At 31.1% G+C, this 22,289-nt stretch overlaps 1 protein-coding gene across 2 annotated transcripts in view; it reads left to right on the top strand.

Moving 5' to 3' along the window:
• The window catches only part of LOC142322852 (uncharacterized), a 133,117-nt gene that overhangs the window by 24,726 nt on the left and 86,102 nt on the right, over window positions 1-22,289 (top strand). The gene's annotated exons all lie outside the window — the stretch shown is intronic.

The following is a 22,289-nucleotide window of genomic DNA, read 5'->3' as shown; positions in this document are numbered from 1 at the left end:
GCTTAAATTTGTAAATAATGACAAAGATTTTTTTTGTAAGTGTCTAAGCTACTTGGAAAATTGATAATTATCTATATATTTTTAGAATTTAAAATTCATGCTATACATGATATTACACGGACACCAAAATATAGTGTTTATTAATTATATAGTTAAATATTTTAAAGTTATGTGAAATAAATCTTTAATAATAAAAAATACAAAACCCAAAAACTCCCGAAACAGCACAAAAATAGTATTCACGCCTGTATTTATAAAATTAAATTAGCTTAAATACGGTTTAAAACAAAATTCTTATAAGACTGGTCGGTATTTTAGCAATTATTATTTTCGATTTTTTAACGTTACACTATATAAAAATAATAACATATGTCACACCGTATATACATAAACGGTGTATTATAAATTCGTATACAGACGACACCCTTTCGGGGAAAATATTTCTTGTTATTTATATACAATAAAGTCGCATTAATGCAAACATTTACAAAGTAAATAATACTCCAAACAAACTTTAAAGGAAAATCTTTTTTATACTTCAAAAAGTTTTTTTAATATAGAATTACATCTACAAAAGACATTTCATAAAAACATTTTTTCAAGAAAATACAATTAATTTCAAACACAATATTTTGGCTAAGTAGAGGAATCTTTCTTGATTTAGCTGTTCAGGATGAATTTTAGAGAACAATTTGAAGTAAAGAAAATTTGAAAAACTTTTGTAGAAATTTTATTAATTTTCAGACGAATGTTGTATACCTAACTGGAAAAATAGTTTATCGTGATTTATTGTATTCGTTAGGAATGCATTTTAGGAAAATATTTATTTACAAGAATCATTTCAACAATAAATCTTTACAGTTTATTAATATCGGCTTAATCATAAATTGTGTTTGGGTATGAATTGAAAATAACAAAAATTACAGTACATAATAATATTTAGCTTTACAAAAATTAATAGAAAAAAAGATAAGAGCAACATAAGAATTATATATATATATATATATATATATATATCATAAAAATGATATAATTGTTAAAAGGTTAAATATAAAGTGAAGGGACCGCTAAATCACTTCGAATAGGATATGTTAGTGGATAAATCTATTCGATGTATAAACACATTTTTAAATTTTATGTTTAATTTTCATATTTCAGTGGGGCAATAATTAAAGGGAATGCAATTTTAAACAATTTCTGTAGAATAGTTTTTTTTTTAAATTCTGACCGAGAGTTCTTTACCTGGTATATAGATAAGAATTGGAACCAGGAGGAACACCGGTTAAATTACCTTTAAGGAACGTATTACAAACAAAAGATTAATAGAAACAAGTAATTTATTTACAGATTGCAAAATGTAATATGAACATTAATAAATATCACAGAACAAAACGAATATAAAACGTTTAGTTTCGACATATAAAAACGACATTAAATTGTATGATTTAATTTCAGGTTTCAGAGGAAAAATAATTAAAGAAATTACATTTCTTTACAACTTTCCTAATATCACTGTTCAAAAAATATTTTTAAAATTGACCTAGTCGAATTAAAACTGAAAGAAACGGCATATGAAGACTACAGAATTGAATTATGAGACCGATTGAGTTAAACGGAAAATTTGACAATGAATTAGTTCTACATGATTTAAAGTAAAGTAGACAGCCATAAAATAACCTTAGGGCAATGAACTGAATCTTATCTAAAGTTTCCTATTCATAAACTTCCTCAGGTACAAATCGTCCTGTTATGAACAGGACTTCTGTTATGTAGCAAGGACGTGCTGTTACATAACTAATCATTCTCGTTATATCATTGTATACAGCTTACTATATATATATATATATATATATATATATATATATATATATATATATATATATACCAATGAATTAAATTATTAGAAAAAAATCCTGAAAAGTTTTGGAATATTTCATGGGATTCCATTTTTATTGATATTTTATTTATTATTATTATTTTATTCGTAAAAGTACATCTTGATCAAATAAACGCTAAAAAATAGCGAATCTGAGTTAAGATTCTTAATATTTTAAGTTGCATTAAAATCGGTCCAATTTTCCATAAAAATTTAACAGCATCAATTTCCCATATACAAGTCATCGTAGCAAATTTCTTGATTATACGATCTTCTGTTTCAGAGATATTAGGTAAAATAAACGATAACTCATAAATTGATACATATAAGATTATGAACCAGTTAAAAGAAAGCAAATGAAATTGAAAACAATGAAAAAAAAAACAAGGAAAATTTTTTTAATAATTTAATTGAAGGTTTTTTCTGTTACTTGATAACTGGTGTCCATTCTGGTACCAAATCCATGAAACCTAATTCCATCCATTCCAGACATATACCGGGTGATTAAAAAAAGGACTTCAAAATTTAAAAGCATATAAAAATTGTTTGATATAACTTATAGATTAGATTGAGGTTTCATTTCATAGGAAAACACATCAAGTTTTGACTCAAGAGTACCGTAGGGAGCGTTCTAGTAGGCATATAATAAACTCTTAGAACTAAACCTTCGTTGAGACAGGTTGTTCTTCCAGACAGAACGGCCTTTTCTTCTTCCAGGAGGCAACCGTAAATGGTATCGTTTATCTGGACGTGCTTCAACAGTTTCTAATTCCTTAGTTAGAATATGATGATCAAGATGGACATCAGCAAGCCGGGGCACCAACTCACTACCGCCTAGAAGTCTGAGATTTTCTTGATACTCGATTCCCAGGTCGATGGATCGGTCGTGAAGGTCCATTTACATGGCCACCTCGCTTCCTACATTTGATCCCGCTAGATTTTTTCTTGTAGGGTTTCATTAAAGATCGGGTTTATGTACCGCCTTCGTCTATTGATCTTTTTGAGCTAAGACTTCGAATTAAGGTCGCAGTTGGAGAGGCAACACCCGATTTGCTGGCTACAGTCTAGAATCAAGTCGACTTCAGGCGGGATGTATGTCATATTACAAGTGGAAGCCAAATCAAACCAAAATGAATGTTGGGTAACAAACAGTTTTTTTTCTCTATGAAATGAGACCTCAACCGAACCTGTAACTTACCTACCTCAATAAATCTTTATATGCTTTTAAAATTGTTAAGATCTTTTTGAATCACCCGGTACTATGCAAAATGCAAAGCGCCCAAACTTATATTTCTTTGTTTCTCAGGGGGTTTCAAAACATCGTGAGTTTAAAGACAACTAGTACCAAAAACGTTGTGTCTAACTGTGTCTATTGCGGAAGTGAAGACTCCCCACAAAATACGATATTTGAATGTGTCAAATGGGAAGAACACACAGAGAGAGAGAGAGAGCTCGAGTCTTAGATGTCACTCCAGATACAATAGCAGCATTCATGTTTAAAGGTCAACAAGAATGGAGGATAGTTGAGAACCTGGTCACCGAGATCCTAAAAACTAAGAGACAGATTGTAAGGAATGGATCAGAAAATTTAATGTCGATATGGAATAAAAAAACGAAGACCGAGACCCGGCCGCTGGGTGGGGCCCAGGAACGACATAGTCGGGCCCGGTTCACCCCTTTCCAGTAGTTTGAGGACAGGCAAATCGAAGAATCAAAAGATCCAAATCGGCGAGCCGACCTGCCGAGCCGGACATACCCGCCGTTGGGCGGGAAGGCTCGTTTGAGTTAAAGGACACTCTCCTTGGTTTTTTTTTTTTTTTTTTTTTTTTTTTTTGAGCTAAACTTGACTGCAGATGCAGCCCAAGAGAGCAGAGGAAAGAAGTACTAAAAACGTTTACCCATTACAGTACCTTCCCTTATTCCTGGTCCATCATGATTACTGGGCACCGATATTAGTGCAAATTATAGAATTTTTAAGTTCTAAAAATCGTATAAGATCGTGTTTTTATAAATCTCAAGAAAATTAAAAAAGATTAAAAAAATTAAATAAAATTTAAATGAAAGTAAAAACAGAAAATGAACTTCTTTTTCAGATTAAAAAATAAACAACAAACACAAAATTTTTTAAATTTGTTTATGGTGCTTCGTATGTAATACATTAATGTCGAACAAAAATCATCGATATTGAGATATCGATGATTTTTGTTCGATGACTGATTACAAATGCCGGAATATGTATGAATTTATGATTCGCTTAATTGTAAAAGAAAAAAAAGGCGATAAACGATAGCCTTACATACTTCCCATGGAACTTATAAAAATAAAAAATAAAACACAAACAATAACACTTGACTAACATGTTAGTAAGCAGCGGATTTGTATATTTATGTTTTGTTTTACTCTATGCTCTCTCATGAAAGCACAAGAATCTTTTACACGATAACTCTTTCTTTCTTTCTCATCTTAAATCGATATCGAATCGTATTCAGAAATGTCGTATCTTTCCCGTTAAGAAGCGCTATTTTTAAAACTGCATAAATACACTTGTTTGATTATGCGATTGTCAAACCAGAAAATCTTCCGAAATTTTAATTCCGTTCTACTGTAGAGTTATATTTTATTTTTATTTCTAGTCTTCTGTCAGAATAAAAAATAAATAAACACCTATATAGTGTGGCGAAGTGGTGCACTATAAACGATTAATGTTTAAATATATATGCTGATAACCAATAAGAAGAATTATAACAGAATTGCAGTGTCAGTTATAACAGATTTTCAAAATGGCCACGACTAGTAAAGATGTAGGTATTGGCTCTCCTAAAAAGTTATTAACAGTTTCAAAAATGTGTTGTGATGGATGTTCTACAAAATTTTGATTACCTTAGGGTAACTGTTATTTCTTACTGAGATGTGTACAACCGGTCTTTCACGTATCCCCACAGAAAGTGATCTAACGCGGAAAAGTCTGGACTTCTCACTGGCCAATCAGTAGCTCCTTGGTTAGCAACCCACCTGTTTTGGAAATGAGCATTTATAAATTCCTTTACCTCACCGTAGATGTGTGCTGGAGCTCCATCTTGTCGGGAATACATTTGTATTCGCAAATTTAAAGGCAAGTCATCAATAGATGGCAGTAGAACATCTTTCAGCAATTGACGGTATCGAGCTACCGTAAGATTTCCCTCTTAATAATCCACGGCAAAAATTTGAACGTTGATGATGGCGCACCAAAAATCTACGGAAAATCTCACTTGTGTCCTCTGACAATTAATGGATTTTATTTTGAGCAATAATAGTTGTTTTTTGATTTCCATTATTGGAAAATTTGGTTTCAACACGCCAATTAATATTAGAAAAAAGAATTAATTTGCAACCTGTTCTGGAATCCATCTGTCGAATTTAAGCCTTCTTCTTCAACCCACCGGGTTGGTCTAGTGGTGAACGCGTCTTCCCAAATTCAGCTGATTTGGAAGTCGACAGTTCTAGCGTTCAAGTCCTAGTAAAGTAGTTATTTTTACACGGATTTGAGTACTAGATTGTGGATACCGGTGTTCTTTGGTGGTTGGGTTTCAATTAACCAAACACCTCAGGAATGGTCGAACTGAGACTGTACAAGACTACACTTCATTTACACTCATACATATCATCCTAATTCATACTCTGAAGTATTATCTGAACGGTAGTTACCGGAGGCTAAAAAAAGAAAAAGAAAGAAACCTTCTTCCTCATCACCAGGCATCATAGTGTGAAGAACTACAGGTTTATATGCACGGTAACTGTGCTTCCGCAACACACTTGCTATTGAGCTATAAGATACGATAGCAATCACGCCGCTTCCCTTATGGAAGCTGTAGAATAAGCTTCAAAGAAGACAGATATTGTTCTCGATGTTTTTAATAACAAATCTGTTCTGGCTATATGTTTGTTTCTTTAAGTGACTCATTACTTCGGTAGATTTCCGACTAATCTTGCAAATAGTTTACGGTGAGATGGATGTCTGTCAGGGTAACGTTGTACATATGTGTATCTCGCTAACGTTGAGTTCCTGTTACTTAAAAAATAAATCTCCAGCATATCACTTTTTCGTTATTATCAAACCGTATCATTAAAATAAAGATTATACAAACAGTTGATAAATAAACTTCAAAATACATTAATACATTAACCATCAAAGAATGTACAGTCAAATTCGAGAATATTTTCAACAGTGAGCGTAATGCGTTGTTTCATTACAGAAAGGGTTAGATTAATTTATCGCTTTTCTCTTTCTATCTCATTTTTTATTATGGTTATGATGTAGGTAAAAAGCTGGTGGTAAAAGTCACCAATCAGAGAGTTGCTTTCTCTGATGTTAATAATGATTATGCGTTATATGATTATGATAATATTATTTTTTGATTATATTATTGGTTATACGACCAGTTCTTACAATGTACAGAATTGATACTAGGGCTGAGTATATCTGGTATTTCGTTGTGATTGTCACATCGATGGACTACTGCATATTCGTTTTTCTTAAAAGAATCGAACGGGAAACCGGTTACCTCCTTGTTCTCCTAAGTAAATACAGCCCGGGTTGCTTGTTATTCTTGAACATCTTTGGGGATATCGATAAATTATTTAAATATAAAGCATAAAATCATAATTTTAGTATTTTTTTTAGTTCTTACGATATTTATTTGAAGAATAAAATTAAAATGTGTGGAGAAAAAATTTATTTTTGGTTAAAAAAAGAAATGAATTGTTTTTTTAACTTTAATTTGTTTACTGCTCGCTATACCATAAGTAATGCAAAAATATTTTCATTTTTTGAATTGGTTAAATCTAAAAAAGAAAATATATATACAGGTGCTCCACGAAGAAACATAGAAACTTGATCAACACATGTTCTACTCGTGAAAATAAATAAAAAAGTTCATATAAACATAGGTCTGGAAATGCTTTGTTTTCGAGTTATGGCTAGCTAAAGATTTCGCCCGGTTTTCAGCTCTTCTAATAAAAAGCCCTACTGTAAATTGAGCTTGGAAATAGGATAAAACAGGTCTCAGAATTGCAACTCCAGAGTATTTAAGATATCTGACGTAAAACACAAAATTCGGTTTCAAAAAACCAGTTTTTTCTAGTTTTCTAGTACAATAGTTTTGTTAAATGACAAATAAATGCCAATGATTTAGTAACAAAACTTGTAAAGAAATTAATTTTGAGAAAATTAATGTAAATACAGCCAATAAGAAGTTTTAAAAATCGCTGTTTTATTGAAGCAAAACAGACGAAAAATATGATTGTGAAGAATTTAAGCCTGAATTTAATAAACTTTATGAATATGTGTTGTGATGGATGTTATAAAAAATTTTGATTTTTATGATGACATTATCAACGATTTATTTATAATTATTTCGTATCATAATCGACAGAAAATCGTATTATTCCTTGTGTATCTAATAAATATTACTCTTAATGTAGCAAAACGTAAAAATAAGATACATGAAATGTAAATGGCAACAGAATAACAAACCTTAGTTACAGTAATTGTTCGAAATTCCCTCATCAAAATGTACATAGCACACCACTCTGCACGACGTAAAATATTTCCGGTGGCTTTCCGTATCATCTCAGGATCGTTTCGTATAAATTCAATAGCATTTCGTATTTTAATAAGTAACTCTTATTTAGCATAATTTTTTGTCAGTATACTATCGTTTTCATACGGCCCCAAATGAAGTAATCTAGTGGTGAAAATCAGCTGATCGTGGTGGGCAATCGATCGGTCCACCGCGTCCAATCCAATTTAAGAAATTAGCATTCAAGTAATTTCTAGCTGCTAAAGATAAATGTAGCGTTGCACCATCGTGCTGGAAAATCGTTTACAATCTAGTTTGTAAACGTACATTCTCCAAAAGAGCCTTCTTCGGGAAAATACTAATATAATAATAATTTTCATTATTTTCACCGGTAGAATAGGTCTTGAAAGTTTCTTTTTCTCCGTGGGACACTGTATATATTTTCTTTAATGAAGAAAGTCAGTTACATTAATAAAATGTTAAATGAATAGTTCTTAAGAGGAATGAAGTTTAAAGTAGAATCTTGTAAAGTGTAAACTTGGTGAACGATTTATTTAGATTTACAGGTTTAGTTAATTCAGTTATGAGGGATGTGTACCGAGTAAAAAAAAACTTTAGAGTAAAATAAAAATTGTAATTTATAAAATAAGTAGTTAAGAATGTAACATACAATAGTTATTTTGAAATCAGCACGAACAGAAAGGAATGAAAAATGACATCGAACCAGTTAAATGTCTGAGAAGCAAAAAAATAATTCTTAATAAAAAAAAAATTTCTTTTAATAGAATCGGGGTTTCATTTTTATTTAAAAAAAAAAATAAATATTGCAAATTTTATTTTTATTTCTGTACGTAGTTGTACTTCCTGATAGAAATTCAATATTATATATATTTTTTCTCTACATAACAATCGAATTAAATGGAACCATTTTTTAAACCAATTTGTAAATTTTCCTCGTCATTTTAGCCGCCTAATCTTTTAATTTTAAAATTAGAAATCTACTAAAAAAAAATTACTTAAAAGCCGTTTTAATTCGATTTGGATTTTACCTACCGAAAAATGGATATATAAAAATTTCTATCGTGGATCTGTGAGAATATTTTAGATTTCTGAACGTAAGACGAAGCGATATTTTGTAAACCTCTCCTTCACTTCATGCTTACGTAATTAATAGATGGTGATTCGTAAGCTATTTTCGTGAGGTATCACGTCAGGACGCCTAAAACCGTTTGATTACTGCATTTAACAAGAATATTTTTATGCATGTCTTTTAGTCTTCACTTCATAAGTTGTTGTGGAAAAAAATTAGTACCGATTAATTAACATTATAGATAATTAAAAATATTTTTTCATTATATATTTTACATATTACATGTTTTGTGTTAATTAAATTATAAGATACTAGTAATAGTCTTTAATAATTAATAAACCTTCAGCACTTAAAATAAATAAATAATAGTTCTATTACTGTTACGGACATAAATAATTAATTTAATGCCGGCCTACATTTTAGAATGTTATATACGCAATATTAATCGCGTACTTTCCCTACGTCCTATTATAGTAGGTCGGAGAGAAAGTTTTTTATATATGATTCCGCTCTGACTCACGTAGCCTGGTCTTTATGAGTGCTTACAGTGTATCTGCATGTTTAAGCTATTCAGAATATTATCCGGGTCGGGGAAGTACTGATATTATACAGCTTTACAGTCCATTATTATCCGATTTCATCAGAAATTTAGAGGCCGTTGATAAACCGGCCGAGTATTTACCTTTAATGCTCGGTGAAATTTAATATTAATCAATAAAACAAGATTAGTAATAAATCTTACATATAAAATTCTATTCCGGTATGTGATTTGTCACCTGTCTGTCAGTTGTGTCATCACTATTATTAAAATTTTGTTGGCGTAAACTAAAGATAAATAATTATGATATAGACGTATTAATTAATTACACATCTGTGAACTTGAGAATGGGGGTTGAATTCATAATTTAAAATATTACGCTGCCTGGTTATGTTTATTCAGTTATTTATTTAATATTTAAAAACGTTAAATATAATACGATTTATGATTTTGCATATACATAGTGTATCACGAAGTTCTCCCGGGCCTTGCATAACCTATTTTCCTCATGAACAATGGAAAAAGTACACGTAAAAATATGTTCTGAAATGCTTCGTTTGAGAATTACGGCCAGTGAAAAATTTCGCTCGGATTTCAGCTACCCCTGTGAAATGAGGTCGTACTGAAATTTTTAGGAGGTTAATTAAGGGACAGAATTTGTGATTTCTTACGGGTAATAAACACGTAAAACTTAAAAAAAAAAACTTGTAGAAAATTTAATTCTGAACAAAATGGTGAAGATAAGTTGAATTAAATGAAGAAAGGTAGAGATTCGAATTTTGTTTTTAAACATTACAGTTTAGAAACAGTAAAGTGCAATATACGTACCAGTTTATAATAAATTCAAAAATGAGCCCGTAATTTTCAAGATATTTCTTGGCACGGTTCTGTACTGCTTTTATGCTTTTATTAGTTCTTCAGGGCTGTCCTCAAGTTGCTCAGGCCCATCCATAATGCGGACAATTAATTTCTCACGAGAATGTAGTTTTGTTCTGTATTCAATATTCTTCATTCATCCCTAGACGCAAACATGTAAAGTTGTTGATGCCATCTCGAGTAAAATTTGCTTCATCACTAAATAAAACTTTCTCGTAGAGTTTTCCATTTGTATTCTACCAGTTGCAGAACTTCAAGCGAAGTGGACCTTCACTTGGTTGTAGATGTTGAACCGGTCGTTTATGATAAGAATAAAATTTGTTTTGTTTAAGTGTCCTGAAACCATCGAATGCGAAACTCCGATCTGATGAGTACTGACGCCTGGATAGCGCTGAACTGCATCCGTGATAATTTCATCAATAACGGCGTCGTCTTGGATTTATTTTCCCAAGTAGAATAGGTTATCCAAGTTCCGGAAGAACTTCTTGGTACACTCTGTATATCGTCGATATTAGCGCAAAAAGCACAGTTTCTCAAAAATTAAAAATTATCTGAATTCAATTCAACTTATATAATAAGGTCTAATAAAATTAGCTAAACGAAAGATATTATTTATATAAGAATATAAAAAATTTAATTTACTCTTCTAAGTGTTATAGTAAATATGAGGTGAAAAATATCCGCGATACTCGTGTTGCTTTTGGTCAAAAAATAAAGCCGCGGATTATTTTATATCCCTCATTGTTTGGAAATTCCTGAAATAAAATTATACAAATATCGATTAAACATTTTTTACATATTGTATAACCTATAATCATTATATTTTTTTGAATTTATCTATGAGCTGTCGGATGAAGGGGAAGGAAATATATAATGGGGTGTTTTATATATATATATGACAAAAAAGGATGCACTTATAAAAAATTACTCGTATTTTTTTTTTACTTGCTTAAAAATATTTTGGAAATGCCAATGTGAATGATTTAAAGAAAAGACTACACATGCTTCAAAAAGTGTGGGTCATAAATTTTAGTTTAACTTTCTATTGCAATCTCTTAACTTGAAATTTTTTATTAATTTTTCCCTAGATAAGAAGTTACTGGGTGAAAATGGCTTTAAACAAATATTACGTCTGTCCAATTGGATTTTTAAATTTAAAAAAAATTGCTCATTTCAGCGCAAGAAGACCGACTTCTCGTTGTTTGAAAATATGTAATATGAAGTTACATATTTTCTAACTTGCCCCGCTCAAATTTTTTCGATATTAAATTAAGTGTAACTCAAGAACGACTCAACCAATCTTCATCAAATTTTCACATGTATAACTTCAGATACACTGTTACAGTATATTTAAATTTCAATGAAATTGATCCGGTAGTTTTGGAAATTCTTGTACCAAAAATTTTATATATGGGTTTATAAATAAGTAAATATATAAGGAAACTACAGTTTAAATAAATGATGTTTTCTACTTCTCATACCTCAAAACGTAAAGAAAATTCATTTTCACCTCCCACTACCATTATACTTCCGAAATTAATACCGTACTTGGGCTATGTTAAACGTTCATTAAAATAAATTATAAAAACGGTCCGTAAAAATGTTTACTTCAAATCTGCGACTAGGACACAATAAACTTTGGTAAACAATCATCATTAGTAGACACTAAGATAATAGTATATGTAAGGAAATAAGTAAATACTCGTAGAATTTTAAAAAAGTAAATGAATAAAGAAGAAATAATAATAAAATGGATTAATTGATAAGTTAAAAGTACTTATGAAATATTGAAAAACAAGTATCTTTAACAATATTTTTAAAATAAAAGTAAAAAATATAAAACTGTTGCCGTTTTAGGCGATCTCAATATCTATACTAGTGACATTTCGAGCTGGGATTTTTCCAACTCAGATGAATATCGGATTGTCTTAATCTCGATTTTTTGGTGGTTTAGATAATTTTAAGCAAACGTTTCGATTTGGTTATCCAAAACTATAAAAACAGTTGGTATTTTCTATTCTTAATCTAATAAAACAATTAATAATAATAATTTAATGTAGTTTTATAAGTAATGTCGTTTTATTAATTTATATTTTATTATTATATCTTCTTTCTATTTATTTAATTTTGTTACTTATTTCCTTATACATATTATTTTCTCAATGTCTATTGATGATGATCGTTTAACAATTGAAATTAATGTTTTTTTGGTTTTAGGTTTTAAGTAAAAGGTTTTTATCGGTTTTGAACGGTTTTTTGTTTACCCGTTTGAAATAAAATATGATAATAATTTTAATAAAAATACGACCCTAAGAATGAGTAATTTGGTTTACTATAATGCAGTAATCTCTCGCGACTAGCGGTTGTTACTTTCTCAGAAAATTACGTAAAAACGAAAACCGAAAAGCGAATAAAGACAGTATACACATCTATGGAAAAAAATAACAGCTTCCAAATTTCATTTACCAAGTATAATATTTTTAATTATACAGTGTGTCACAAAGAAACGGAAAAACCTTAAGGACATGTTCTATTGGTGAAAATGATGAAAAAATTTCGTATAAATATAGGTCTATAAGCGCTTTGTTTTCGAGTTACGACTAGCGAAAGAGAAGCCCTACTGTAATTTTTGAGACCCAAATTAAGGAGCGAAGTTGATGGTTTCTTATGTAATTTGAGCTGGGAAGTAGGATAGAACAGGTCCCAGAACTGTAACTTTAGTAGGTTTTAAGATATCTGACGTAAAACCAAAATTCGGTGTCGAAAAATAAGTTTTTTTTTTTTTGTAGTAGAGTAGCTTTGTTAAATGACTAATGCGGAAGATTTAGTAACAAAATTTGTAGAAAGTTTAATTCTGAGAAAATTAATGTAAATACAGCCAATACAAAGTAAATAAGAACTTTTAAAAAATCGGTCTTTTATTGAAGCAAAACAGACAAAAAATAGACAGAAGATGTATAAAACATCAGGTAATTGACATTAGTTTCCAAAGGTTCTATTTTATATTCTACAGTATTCTAACAAAAAAATCACCCACTCGCTTAAACGCTTTCAAACATAAAAGCAATCTTTTCCAATAAAATTACTATTAATTTTGTTCTTTAATGGTTACTATTCGAAATGATTACCAGTTTTAAAAATAAAAATAATAGGCGTACAGCTAACTGTCACCTTATCAAAAAGCACGTAATTTTGTATATATATACTCGTATATTCTTTCAAGTCATTATAAATGTATTGCTCTTAGAGACTCAGTTTGCCGTTTAAACCTAACGCTTAGTTCCATAAATGAGTGTAACTCTTTCTTTCTTTCTTTTTCCTGTTTAGCCTCCGGTAACTACCGTTTAGATTATTCTTCAGAGAATGAATGAGGATGATTTGAATGAGTGTAAACGAAGTGTAGTCTTGTACATTCTAAGTTCGACCGTTCCTGAGATGTGTGGTTAATTGAAACCCAACCACCAAAGAACACCGGTATCCACCATCTAGTATTCAAGTCCGTGTAAAAATAGCTGGCTTTACTAGGACTTAAACGCTGGAACTCTCTACTTCCAAATCAGCTGATTTGGGAAGACGCGTTAACCACTAGACCAACCCGGTGGGTAATGAGTGTAACTCTAGAACTTAGTTTTGTAACTATCACTAAACTAAAAATTTCTTTAGATTACTTTCATGGTGAATTCTAATTTAATTGTTCCGTCCTTATTTTGACTAAAGTTAAAAATAACTTTTAAAATAAATTAATACTGAACGATTCACATTTAAATCGATGGTAATTCTTTTTTCTAAAGAATATTTCGGAATTAATTATCAGCATAGAGTTACCAACAGGGTCATTGTTAATAGATGCCTGTATTAAAAAAAAAGAAAAAAAAGGAAACTCCTTATGTACGTAATAATATTGTGTTTGTTCATTAAATATATTGTTTTATCATATTAAATCACATTTTACTATTACTGATAATAGAAATTATTATTAATTATTTGTAATTAAATTAGTGCAAGGATTGAAAACAGGCTCAAAATTATTACGACTGCTTAATTTTTACGATCCGCTTTTAATAATTTCAGCTGTATCACAGTTTTTTATTAACCGATTTCAGCAAATGAGTTGTCATTTTATTCACATTAAAATGCTTAAAATTTTATCTAATAAAACATAATTCGATAAAACTAATATTTACGGAGTTATTAACGACAAATCATTTACTTGATCGCCATTTTGAAATTTTCTTAAGCGAAATCTTCAAAATTATTTGTTATTATAAGATTTTGTTGAGTACATGTACGCTAAATTTCATAAAAATATCTGAAACCGTTCTTAAAAAAATATATTTTGATTAAAAAGAAACACAAAATAGCGGATAAAGGAAAACTGAAGCGAAATTGAGCTTTGTCTACACGAACGTTTTTGTTCATTTTGATGTTCTCAATCAGTCCTTTTAGTTTGGGGAAGATCTCCCGGAACATTCTGTCTATGTATATGTTACCGTGAAAGACCGAAATTACAAAAGATAATTTCAAAATATATAAGGAAATTACAAAAGGTAAAATATTCTCCGGTGAATGTCGACACATACCGAATACGTCGGTGAAAGACCGAGATATTTACTTATTGGGACCTTCGCCGGTATTTGTCGACAAACACAAGTCAAATAAAATTCGCATTTATAAAAAGATTTAATCAAATTTTCATCATTTTATAAACTGAAAGAATCAATCAGGATATACAGAATATGTTAACTGCACGGATGAACGATAACGTTACAAATAAATGGTCAGACGGTTTGCCCTTTGTTCAATTTTTTTATAAAAATATTTTTATTTAACTTTCACGATCAGTACATGCTGAATGCGGTGAATTTGATTAATCGCCTCCAATGGTTAGAATAACATATATGATTTGTATATTTAACGTCAATTAGACGAGGTTAGCGAGCGTAGGTTATGTTTGGCTTAAATTTAAACTTCCTTTTTTTACGAGGGTTTCTCTTAATCTATTTACCTTAGAGATGGGTATCGAGTAATTTGTTTTTAATTCCTAGTTATCGTTTAGACCCCCACCAGAGCTTATCGGTGCTTATCGACATATACCGGCGAAGGTCCGAATAAGCAAATATTTCGGTCTTTCAGTGACGTCTTTGGTATGTGTCGCCATTCACCGGAGAATTTCGACATTTGTCAAATATCGTTCTTTCATGGTTATATATAAATTTAAAAAAAAAATATTTTATTAATAATATTCGTATTTGTTAACTAATAATTAGTTCACAATTTATTATTATTTTTATCTGCATAAATTTACGCTACCAATGTTATATATACCGTATGTAAACATACAAGTATACAGGAAAACATATTAAAACTAATAAATTAAATTATTTAATAACTATTTACGACTGTATACACCAAGATTATTTTATCACAAGACTGCTTCAAATAACTTTTTTTTTTCTAAAAGTGTTCCTCAGATATATTATTTTGGACCCGTAGTATTCAGCTGATATTTTTATTCTAGACAGGGTTTGTTAAAAAAATAAATAAATAAACAAGGAATTATATATTTATAAGACAACTCAAAGTCCGCATTCTTTACTTGAAAAAACGTTAGATTGTATATTCGGATAATTATAAACAAGATTCCAGAAAATCTTCCGAAAATGGTAATACTATTCTAGTTAGTTTTTTTATTAAAAGGAGTTTTAGAGAATCCGATTTGAGTTCTATTACTTTTAAGAAATTAACAAAAAAACGTTTGTTTAAAAATATACTGTTATAGCATGCAATTTTTAGTATGATTTTTAAACCTGTTGATTTCAACCATTCTTCTTTATATATGTACACACACACACACACACACACACACACACACACACACAATGTGTGGGTGTGTTTGAGTTTGTGGAATACGGTAATCATAGAGTATTAGAAGGTGGTTTTCCTGTGTTCAATTACCAGCAGCTGGAAGCCGCAATTATTCACCTTCAGGTAATTCACTTGTTCACCAGACCGCAACTTGTAGGTGTTGAGAAGAGTAATTTTCTGACTTTTGTATGTATATATATATATATATATATGTGTGTGTGTGTGTGCGTGTGCGTGCGTGCGCTCGTGCGCTTATGTGTGCTATACGTATAAATTACATTAAAGTTATAATGAACTTTCAAACTTGATGATTTACTAACCAAATAATTAACATAGTAATACAATCAGGCGCGCTTATTATCATGCAGTGAAAAACCTCAGATAACGAATGTATCTTGGATACTACGAATAATAACGGGACGGTTTTGTTTTTATATTAAAAAATAATAAAACTATTTGACCGGCTAATAATAATTGACTAAGGTAAAAAGTTCAACTGAATTTAACATCCACTGCCGGTTTTGCCCGTTTTTAATACATATATTTATTACGCTACAAAAAGGAGAGAAAATAGGTAACGTACGAGTTACCTTATCGATATCTTTCCTCCTATTGTGTAAAGAAAATTTGTATAATTCGTTGTTTCTTACAGAAAAGAATACATTAATTAGTTGCTTTTCATAATCTCTTAAAGCCTCTTTTATGACTATCATAAAATACAGTCTTAAAAGAGATTTTTGTACTTCATATGTAAAGGATCTGAAGTACAACTGGCGCTTGTTCGAGTTGCTTTCTCTGAGAGTAATAATTTTTTCTCCTGGCATCGTAGCTCTAGCTAGAGCTATGCTGCAAAAAGGAAAGTGTGAAAAGGAAAGAGAAGGAAAGGAAAGTGTGGTAATCAGTCAAAAAATAAGGTATCACCTCAGCGACTCCATAAAACAAAAGAAAGTGCGAAATTATATTCGTGTGTCGGCGTGTTTAATGCTTAATAACGTTGATTGGATAAACCGATTTTGATGAAATTATTTGGCATAAAGACTCGTGTATATTCAGTAATTTTTGGTAAAAGTTTAGCGACAATATATCTAGGGGGTGGCGGTAGATAGTTTCTTTGGGGTCAATTCTCTCAAAATTTTGCTAACATAACCCCACTTTATATTAAACTCAATACATGCATACATGCTTATATTATCACTCCAAAAAAAATTTCCTCCCGAAAACATAAAAAATCGTAAAAAGGGTATTTTTTATTTACTTTATATTTTTTAACCGAATTATTTTTACGTCTTCCTAGGCATGATGTACAGGGTGATTTTTTAGTCCTGTTATCCAGTTGTTAATGTCTGGTAATTTTTTTCTAAGAAAGGGAAATTTTGTTTTGTGACACGAAATTGATAGCGCTACTCAACCGGTATAGATACGCCAGTGTGAGTTGATTCCCCTTGAGCTGTGTAAACTTTTTGTGTCGTTTCCGGTCGTGTTGCGAACAGAATGTCTTTTACCATAGAACGAGTTTTCATTCTTGAACAATATTTTGCTACGAAATCGTACGCGAGTGTAAAAGAATCATTTCAAATTAAATTTGTTGGTGTTCCTCCGCCTGAAAAAATGACAATTTCTAGGCTAGCAAACCGATTTTGAGAGGCAGGTAGTGTTTGCGACAGAAAACATAGCGGTCGACCAACTCGCTTGACAGATGACGTTTTAGAGAGTGTGAAAACAAGTTTGTCAATTCTCCACGGAAAAATTTACGAAAATTTTCCACGCAAGTTGGTTTGTCATATTCGAGCGTTCAGAAAGCTGCTAAAAAATTGAAATTGTATCCGTATCGCCGTTGGTTTAGGGCTCTCGTAAACTATAACGGAATCGAATTTTTAAACACAGTGTTCTTTAGCGATGAAGCTTGGATCCATCTCGATGGTTATGTGAACAGTCAAAACTGTCGAATTTGGGCGGTTGAAAATCCTAACTCTTTGCAAGACAAATCTTTGCATCCTGAAAAAATTGGTGTGTGGTATGCGATATCTCGTCATCGTATAGTCGGACCCATATTCTTCGAACAGACAGTAAATGGTGAAGTATACAGGAATATCGTGCGCCAATCTGTGTCCCTTCTGGAACCTCAAGAACGGTATTGCTGGTTTCAACAAGACGGGGCTACATGCCACACGTCTCGAGAAACCATGGACTTTCTGCAAGAGTTCTTTGATGATCGAATAATAAGCAAGGGCTTATGGCCTCCAAGGTCCCCAGACCTCACATCTCCTGACTACTTTTTGTGAGGCTATATTAAGTCCGAGGCCTTCAAAAACAATCCTCACACTATTGATGAACTTAAAGTCAATATTACAGACTTAATCACGAATATTTCCAATGCAACTCTTAAAAAGGTTTCTGCTAATATGCTGAAAATAGTCCGTGCGTGTATAACTGCAAGGGGTGGGCATTTTGAGCATATTCTTGTAAGTAATATGTAAGTAATAGCTTTTATTAAATCTCTTTTGTAAGTAACAAATACATTTTTTTATTCCACCCAAATATCCCTTTCTTAAATGACATTTAAAATTTGGTAACAGGACTAAAAAATCACTCTGTAGTACAAATGACCTCCTCCCAAAAAAGAACTCTGAGGGCAATATTATGGGCGGGGGAACAAATCAAAGTTTAAAAATTTAAGTTTTGGAATTTTTAACGTTTTTCCATATATCATTATTTTTCCGCTTTATGAGAATAAATAACCAATCCCTGAAAAGTATAACGACTTTGTTATCAGCTTTTTTGTTATATGCCATTTCTTGTATTGGGGTTGCTTTTAGGTTAAATACCACCTGCATTTTTTTTTTGGGTGGGCTTGGCATGATGGTATCCGATGTATATCTGGCCCAATGAAGAAGGGAACAGGAAACTTCATTCGTCTTAGGGAAACTGGCACGGGCTAATTGTTGTTCTTAAGAATGGTTATGCCATTTTTAGGAGTAAATTTTATCAGGATGCCTACAACTGATAAGATTATGCTATCTAACATACCATATTTAAAATAAGTGAAAGAAAAAGGTTTAAAATAAAATAGATTAAACAAAAATCGATTTTAAGACACGATTATTATTTTCCTATTTTTCTTTAATTTTTTAAGTAGACTCCAAATTATAATTAATAGAAAATTGTGGGTAGTTTTTAATGTTTTTTGTTTACTTGGAACCGATGTTAGAAATTGAAATTTAACCTTTAATTTTAAGTTTAATATTTGTAAAAGTATTTCTCTTTACTTTCTACCAGTTTTTTTTAAGGCTAGAGGAAGTTACTTAATTTTATGGTTTTGAAGATACCAGAAAAGTTAGACGACATTGTTTCTTGATTTTTCTATACTGTTTTTATTATTTCTTTATAGATAATACATATCCTACTGAGTAGCGTCATTGTACGTAAGAAATTGTTTCATTACAGAAGTGGATACATCAATTTGTTGCTTTGAACTATCTTTAACGATTTTTATTTAAAGCAATTGATTTACTGAGGGAATATTTTCAGAGTTGTTTTCTCTGAAAGTAACGATGTTCACTACACAGCTAGTTTCTGTGGTGGATAGAAAGAAGGTGTCCCTTGTAGAAGATCTGAATATTTCCTGAGTTTGCTATTAAGCTTTGCAATATTTATTTGAGCATGTGAAGAAGGCAATTTTTCTCTTCAGTTTCCTTACAGGTCTAGCATGGCAGTCGCTGTTATTTTGAAAACGGTTGCAATATCTTCGAGCATGACTTGTGTTTCTTTTAGATAGCTTATAACATTATGGTTATGGGGCCTAACATATATCGTATGTAATCGTGGTTAAAAGGATTTTGTAATATTGTATCGAAATATACTATTTTTAAATTTTATAATATTCTTCTCTGGGTTACTTTCTCTTCCAGCTTACTACTTCTGCCATTATCGTAAAATATAAAACTTCTTAGACGGGATAGGAGCTAGTCGTTTACCTTATATTCTTAGCTTTTTACGCCTTCATAGCTTTACCTAGGCTATGTACAGCAGTTGACGCTGTAAAATCTATTTATTTATTTCAGCTTAAAGTGTAGGAGTTTTTTTAAAACACATTGCTTATTTACATATATAAATCAAAGGCTTAAGATAGCATATTTATGTAAGTTCATAGTAATAAAATCCAATTTAATTCTTTCTAGAAGTTGAAAGACTTTTTACACGGAAATTTTCAGACTGACAACAATAGAGGATAGAGTGACTAAAGCAAAAGAAGTTTAAATTTAAAAAAAATAAAATAAGATAGAAACTTAACTACAAGTTAATAAAAAATTAAATCAAAAAATTCATAAGTTTTATATAAATTTGCGTGGAAAAAAGGTTACCGTGTCATAAATACTAGTAATAATCTTAATTACTAGTATCTAAGTAACTTAATACATTTGAAAATTTGCTGTGCATCTGATGTTAAAAAGAAAACACTATCGTCAACCGGCCAATTAAATTAGCTTGCTAGGAAAAAACTATTTATTTTTAAAAGAAATATTTCTTTTATTACAAAGTCGAACACATAACTACACACCTTAATCTACTTCTTAACACAGTTACAACCTGAATTTTGGCAATTATCCAGTCGCGCACAATCTTTTGTATTCCTAGTTCAAGTTCAAAGTAGTTTTTAACCGATGTTTTGACCTACTTATATTACGAAAAGATTTTTGTATGCGAAAAAATTTATGATACTCATTGATGAAAAGTCAAGAATTTCAAATGATTCTATAAGGGACGGTATAAAAGTTATGACATTCTACTATGACGGAGAGAACTCTCATTTGGCCTACGTCTATGTAACACGCTTTTTGGCATACTCTACGAGTTAAGTTTTAACGAAACAACTTTATTTTTAATGATTTATTCTCTTTTAAGTTCAAATACATAAATTATTATTTTTTTAATTAAAATTTTACTTATTTTTCTCTCCATTTTTTTTAAAGAGTCCAAAAATTGTTATCTTTTAAGTTTATACAGATTTTTTAATAAATAATCCAATGAAATAAATAAAAGAATTCAATATTTATAATTTTAAAAAATACTCAAAAAAAAAAATAATAGCTGAATTTGAAATAGAAAAACCATAATCCTGTGAATTGATTCATAACTATACGGTTGTAGTTTAAACTGACTTGACACACGAGACAAAAGTTATTTACGGAAAGTGACATAAACACTTTAAAAAATAACAAGCATATCATGCGAGGCTTACTAAGGAAATTAGGAAAGAATTGATCTTCTGTTGGATTTTTCACTGACCTGATAATAATTTTGCATATCAGCGTGCTGAATTCCAACCGAAATGAAAGTGATATTCAACAGTAAAAGTGATAAATCTTTCTGTTCAACTGTACATGGATATAGCTTAGAGAATTAGCAATACCTGAATGAGTTATATCTTGATTTTAGCCTATCCATACTCTCTTTCAGCCACAATTTTACTGTTTGGTTTAAATTTACAATATACAAGTATGCTGGCTTGACGATCTAGAGATGTAACAAGTTAACGGTACGATTAGTATATGGCAAACAATATACTCCTTTCTGTAACTATAAAATTGAATATATATACATCCAGGATTGTAAATACGAAACCGGAATTTGCCCATAGATGGCCTTAGCTGTCAATGTAGTTACCGTTAAACCGCATGATTGGCGCCATTTTCTTTCTTTGACAGCTGACAAAGATTTTCAACTCACAACAATACAAGTTTCATACAACAGCATAGTTTTAATTAGCGTTGAAAATGTCAAGTCTCCCTGGTAGACCCAGACCGGAGTCCGTAGTTGTAATCTAATTGAAGGCTTAGATCAGAAAGAGATGAGAACATTAAGGGGAATAGGAATAAATTCCGTTGTTGCGATCAACATTGCTGGTGGTATGCATTATATTTACAAAACAGACTCGTACGATATGAGACATTGACGTGAGACATTTTGTGAGTGAGACAAGTAGCTTATTTAAATGTAGAACTAGGCGCGGGGTTCGTGCTTCCGCGAACTCGGTTAGCTAGTTCAGAGGACAACGATGTAGGACAGTCAAGATGTCCGGAAGAGACCTGCAGCGAAGGCAAAATCTGAGTTAAAAATCACTGATGTAAATGTCTACCGAGACATTTACATCAGTGGCATCCCAACCGAGGTCTGGCTTATTACTGTGAGGTGTAATCAGTTACAGGGTCTGAATACGACTCCCGTTAAAGCCCATCAGGGCTAGGAACGGGGTGGGGGGTGGGGTGACGAACGGAATCATCACAAGGTGGGTGTCTTCCCCTACGGGGGTTGGGATGAACATGTAGAGTTTTATACCTACAAACTACTATTTGCGGACAGCATTGATTTTCTGTTACCATTTAAAGAAAACTGCTGCAGAATCGCATCAAATGCTTGTTGCAGCTTACGGTGAGAATGCTCTTGGTAAATCACAGTGCTTTGAGTGGTTTAAAAAAAAAAATT

Source organism: Lycorma delicatula, chromosome 4 (genome assembly GCF_047948215.1).
Source record: "Lycorma delicatula isolate Av1 chromosome 4, ASM4794821v1, whole genome shotgun sequence".
NCBI lineage: Eukaryota > Metazoa > Arthropoda > Insecta > Hemiptera > Fulgoridae > Lycorma > Lycorma delicatula.
This window is presented reverse-complemented; position numbering and strand designations above follow the sequence as displayed.